This window comes from Austrofundulus limnaeus, unplaced genomic scaffold, assembly GCF_001266775.1.
Source record: "Austrofundulus limnaeus strain Quisiro unplaced genomic scaffold, Austrofundulus_limnaeus-1.0 Scaffold403, whole genome shotgun sequence".
Classification (NCBI taxonomy): Eukaryota; Metazoa; Chordata; class Actinopteri; order Cyprinodontiformes; family Rivulidae; genus Austrofundulus; species Austrofundulus limnaeus.
In genome coordinates this window covers 26,652-32,742 of record NW_013952805.1, presented here as the reverse complement: position 1 = coordinate 32,742, position 6,091 = coordinate 26,652, and positions in this window count along the sequence as shown.

Here is a 6,091-nt window from a genome sequence, read left to right as displayed (position 1 = left end):
GTCCTGATGTGTAAAAATAATAATAAATAATAAAATTCACAGTATATATTATAGTTTTATAATGTCACCTCCACTGGCCGTAAAAGTTCCCGAAAAGGCCTCAAAAAGGCCCACGGACCACCAGTTGATAATCACAGTTGTATCTTGTTTTGTGGCTCTGACACATTTTATTAGTGAGGCAAGGAGCAGAAATGTCTCTTTTGATCGTAAAGGTTGCAGACCCCTCTCATCCTCATATTACTGCATATTTAGGATCAAACTTTGACCCAATGAAAGTCCTACAAAAATGTTAAAGTTGGCCCTCTGAGGAACTCCTGCAGCACCTGTTACGTGTTGCATGTGTTGAATGGAGGATGTCCCCTCATCCTCTGACCCACRCACTCCTCCGAAGCACCAGCTCAGAGACACACAGTGTTAAATATAGATCACTGAGCTCCTGTCCCCCTAGAGCGACTATCTGATACCATTGTTTCACAAAACTGAATGTGTAAGCACAGCTTGAGCAGGAGGTGAAGGGCCAAACAAAGGTTTCTGCCCACAGGGCAGCACTCCTCTGTCACTGAGACTCCGGTACCGGGACGAAGACAAGACCAGAATCCTGAAAGCATCTCAGATCTGCCGTACAAAGGATCGGGGTTTGCCTTACTTGTCGGGGTTTGTTTCAGATGTTTGGCTTTGTGTGAGGGTTCTGGTGGCTGTTTTTTTTTTCTTTTTTTTTTTTCCTTTTTTTTTTTGTGGAACTGCAGAATCCGATCAAAGAGAGTGACTTGTGGCACCATTGCCCCCTTCTGGTCATAAAAGGTACTGAACACATAAAACACAGACCAGTTGGCTGTATTGCTGTTGAGGTGGCACCACTATTCAAATAAAAAAAATAACTCAGGTCAACATTATATTCAACCTCCAACAAATTCTTTTATTTTGTATTTTTGGGTTGCAGAAATACTTAAGACAAGGATGGGCAACTGGCGGCCCGTGGGCCACATCCAGCCAGCAGGTGACTACTGTTCATCCTCCAATGAGGGCCCTCTTTTTTTAGTTTACTTAAACAAAATAACTTAAAGCAGCTCTTAGATTTTAAAAACAGTTTTTAAGTTAAAAAATACAAAACAAACAAACCATATAAATAACTTTTTTCTTTCTATAGGGGCAAGTTTATGTAGACAGAATTTCAAAGCAAATTTGTGAGCTTAGAGATGCTGTGAAATATTTTCACATTAGTCCTTGCTACAGAATGTTGCACAAAGCTAAATATGTGAAGTTTACAGAAGTCACAAGAACATAAACAACAGCAACTTTTTTCCAGAACCACCTGGCAGGAGTCTGCACTCAAGGCGTCTTTTGTCATTGCACGTCAACTCGCTAAAATAATCGTTTATTTTTTGTTTGCTTCAAATGGTTTGTATTTTTATTTAATAATAGAGAGTACAAMTGTTATACATTCGAGCTTTAATATGTTAAATTACTGCTGGCTTAATRAGCATACATACACTCAAACCTTTTTAAAATGGCAGTTTTGTTACATTTGGGCAAGTGTACAGCACTATAGCTATCTATTAGTGCTGACAAAAAAAATCATGGCTCCTTGCATCATTTACAGTGAGTTGCATCCTTGATTTAGGATTATATTTTATGTTCTTCTGCAGCTGAAAATTGCATCTTTTTTTTCCTTCTAATAAAATTCTCACCAGAACATTTCTGACATTTTCCTTTGCGGTCGAAGAAAGTTAGAGGTTAGAAAGATTTTACACTCTTATGAAAGACGAGTCCAGCTGCAGTGTTTCTGTGGGCCGGGCCGGGCCGGGCAGCAGGAAGGTGCATCCTGAGCACCCAGATGGCAGCTGTGTCAACATCAAGGCCTGCAGCAGAGACTGATACTGTCACTGAGGTAAAATRTGTACTGTACACTCTTTCAATTCAGAGTCTTAGAATGTTTTAATTGTCACTGAGCTTTTGGTTAGTTGGACTAATGTAGGTGGAGTTGTGATTAAATTACCTTAAGTGGCCTTTTCCTTTTAAATCACCGTATGGAACTGATCTGCTGCTCATAATGAAGGTTCTGCTCGGGCTCAGGACTGAGGTCAGAGGTCAGCGTGAGCCCAACGGAGGGCCATAAATATCTTCGCCCGACAAGCTGCCCGAGGATGGATCTGCAGCGTTTGACTGTGGATTTATTAGTTAAAGTGGGACTTTTCCCACAGAAAGTAAATAAACTCATGAAGTGGAAGGTCTGCTGTGAGCTATTACAGGGCAGCTCTGGAGGTTGCTAACGTTTTAACATAAACATCTGCTTACAAAAACAACCGGCCTTTAAGTTTCATTAGCCGCAGTAAAGAAGAGGCRGTATTATTGGACTGCAAAGAAAATACAGTTCTGCCGATGCCATTAAAGCTACTGGTTTTTAAAGTGTTTACCTTCTTAACTAGCTCAGCGGCTAATGTGGCAAAGGTCAGAGGTCAATCCACTGAAGCGGACTCGCAGGCCATCAAGAATTCCCTCAAGTGATTCAGTGTTTTAACTCGAGTAAAGCCAAGAGGACACATATGTCCAGGACCAAAGGTCAATTGGAGAAGTTCAAATAAACGACACAAGAAATTAAAAAGTCAGATGTGACTGAGAAAAAAAAATGTTGGTGTGATTTATGAAGGTTAAATACTGAGCTAACAATCTAAATTTATACATTAGAAACACTAAAACTATGAGTTTATTCTCTTTACTTTCCATCTAATCACCTGATCTTTTGCAATAATGTGTTCACAGTTACTTGATTGTTAAAAAAACACCAGAATAAAACTGTTTTCACAATTTTTTTTCTTTTTGAGCACTTTCACTTGTAATCCATCACTTCTGTGCCTGCAGACTCAAACCTTTGCTTCGTTAAAAGGTCAAAACAGAGTTCAGCAGTCGACCCCACAACCTCTGTGTGGAGCACGGTGTGTGTGTGTGTGGGTGTGTGTGTGTGTGTGCACAATAGAACACAATATTATCAGCTCTGTCCCATTATCGCCACGTCCACCCCTCCGTTCACCACTTCCTGGGCATCTGGTGCTCCTCCAGTGTTTGTTTCTCCCCCAAGAGTTTCCAACTGCAGCAAACACGAGGAGTGGGGACAAACACGCGGCGGGGAAACGAGCAGAGCCGACGTTCCTCCTGATAGGCTGCAGCGGCGTTGTCGGCCACGTCTGGGACCAGAGGAGGAGCAGGAGAGGAGGGAGGCACAGRAAGTAGACAACAAAAGCGTTTAGAACGTCTGAACAAAGTCAAAACCTGCAGTTTCTGCAGCTTTACACATACAAATACACCTACATGCATTTTACTTTTATTCAGCAAACACTCTTTGTTTTACAGAACAAAGTCTTACAAAAAAATAAAACAACAGTCAAATACTTGATTAATAACATTTTGACCTGGAAAATATAGCATTCAAAGCCTGCATGTTTGTTTTACTCGCCACAAGTTTTTGCACGGATTTTTATATAAAATGATTTTGTCTGTTCATGTCTTGGTTAATGTTAAAAAAAAAAAACAATATAGCCTTTAGAGTTTAGGACATAAATATATGTTTGTTGTTTATTTATCAAAGCCAAATGTGTAAATTTACCTGCCCCAGTGTAACGTTCATGATTTGGTTAATGTTAAAAAAAAAAAACAATATAGCCTTTAGAGTTTAGGACATAAATATATGCTGTAAAAACAGAATATAATTGAGTTTTGAGTACAGAGACTGCACTTTAAAGTTAATTTGATCAATTTATTTTCCTTTGACAGGATGTATTAATGTCTATTTTTTCAGTGTATTTTAATGAGTTCAGTTCAGTTCATATCCCAAGGGGAAATTGGTTTGCAGCAAGCATCAGAAATACAAAAACACCCAGAGAACATCACATTCAGTCAGTTAATACCACACAACTACACATAGTAAGAGAAATATCACTGTGCGTTGTGCTTCCAAGACAAAAAGAATATAAAACATGTATTTCAACAAAATCTAAAAAGTGATCTGTGAATTATAGTCTAAGCCAGGGAGATTAAGCTCAACAATGGCTGCAGGAATGAAAGAAACCCGACCATGCCAGGTTCTGATCTTAGGCTGTTCAACTCAGTTCACGCCAATCAAATATTTTAATAAACATCATAATTTTACCACAGTTTAATAAGGAAATACTGTAGTAACAGTAACAGAACCACTATTCTATTTATCGTTTGATAAAGCTTTTCTTAATGTTAAAATTGTTACCATTCCGTAATCTCAGATACAAAYGTTATCATCTTCTTGGTAACAAACTGGGATTTGAAATCCTGAATGAGTTTTTTTTATAATTCAGTCGGTTGCACAAGAGCCTGAGGCCTGTGATGTGTGTCTGCTGTCTGTTGGCTGCAGATGCTATCATGTCATCATCAGTAAACAGCTGCGTGTGTTAACAGTTACAGCTGCACCTGCCTCTGTTACAGTGTAAACAGTCTGAGCAGGACTGAACAAACTGATTGACACCAGAGAGATGCACCGATGCCATCATACCTGCAGAAAAACATTACCGTAAATCAGACATGTTCCTACAGGATAAATACAGCCCTAAAAACTAAAATCACAATAGAGGAATAACCTCACACTTAAAGCAAATCATAGATTAAGATTATGAGATTAAAATATCAGGGTTTAATAAAAACTGATTCCACACAAATCTGCATTAAACAGCTGGAAAGTGTGATGGGAAAAATCAGGCCTCCCTATGTTTGATGCTAAAGTTGTGTGACCAACTTTAACTTTTATTTCTGCAAGTTTCTGTGATAAAAACCACAAATTTGCCCCTCGTCTGTTTTGCAGCATCAAAAATTAACTTAAACTCTTTGCTGCAAGGAAAAATCCACSGGTGCGTTATCGGAGAAAGACGTTTATTTGTTTTTGTACAAAGTGATTTTCCTCGGCTCCACGGGCCAAAACGAGGCAGGGGGAATAAAAATAAAAAATAAAAAAATAATGAAAAACTGCCAAACAAGAGAGCTGAGGTTTTAAGAATCCCGCCTCAGGTTAAAAGACAACGAACTACAGAAAGCTTTGATCTGTGTTCATATCCAGGCAGAATAACGAATCAGAGCAGCTAATGATGTCTGCGGTGCCTTCGCCCACTGCAGAGGGGGATTTGTAGCCAMACGAGTACCTTTAATGAGTTTTATTTGTTTTGTTTTATCCCCCTCCACCTCCTGCTCTCCTTAACACACAGAGTAACGATGAAGCCAGGGTACARGGTAAAAATCCACTGTCTCAGTACCTTCATGGGGCTAATTATCCAACCCTCTCCTGGATCATCGCACAGCTTCACCTAAAAAAAAAAGATTTCTTCACCTCTCTTGCCTTGTAATTCAGCATTAACTCTTTTAASTAGGGCTGAAGCTCGGTGGTCAGCCTGCCACACCCACCTGCACCTGCTTCCTGTTTCACCTGTCACAGCTGCAGTCACTTTGCCTCATTCAGTTTGTCCATCCAGAACGAGTCGAGCATGAAGCATTCCAATCATTTCTTTGTCTCCTTTTGCTCTTTGAGTTTTTTTGTTGTCAGAACTTGCACACCTAGCAAATTGTAAAAGGCTACTTTCTGCTGATTTGAACAGACTCTGTGTTAAACTTCAAGCACGTGGAGCTTCATGCTAGAAGTGGAAACATTTACTTTTTTCTTACTTCTTTTTATACCAGCACAAGATGACAAAAACAGTGCAGACTACTTTGAAATAAAATACGTGATGACTTAAGACTTTTGCACAATAGAGTTCCATATTTTCACGTTTATAATCAGAGCTAAATGAGGAAATTTGATTTGAAAAGTTAACAGGTTAAAAATAAGAAATTGTTTTAAAACACGTGTGTCAAACTCAAGGCCCGTGGGCCAAATGAGACACACAGGTGACTCCCAGCAGGCCCGCCAATGAGGACTCCCCCCTTTATTTTTTGATTGATTTAATATAAAAATAGATCAAAATACATTATATTAATTGTAAACTTTAAATGTTTAATTCAATACAAAAGAAATTAACAATTGTAAAATGTGGAAAATATTAATACTTGTTCGGACCCTGAGCTAGGCTTTGAGTAACTG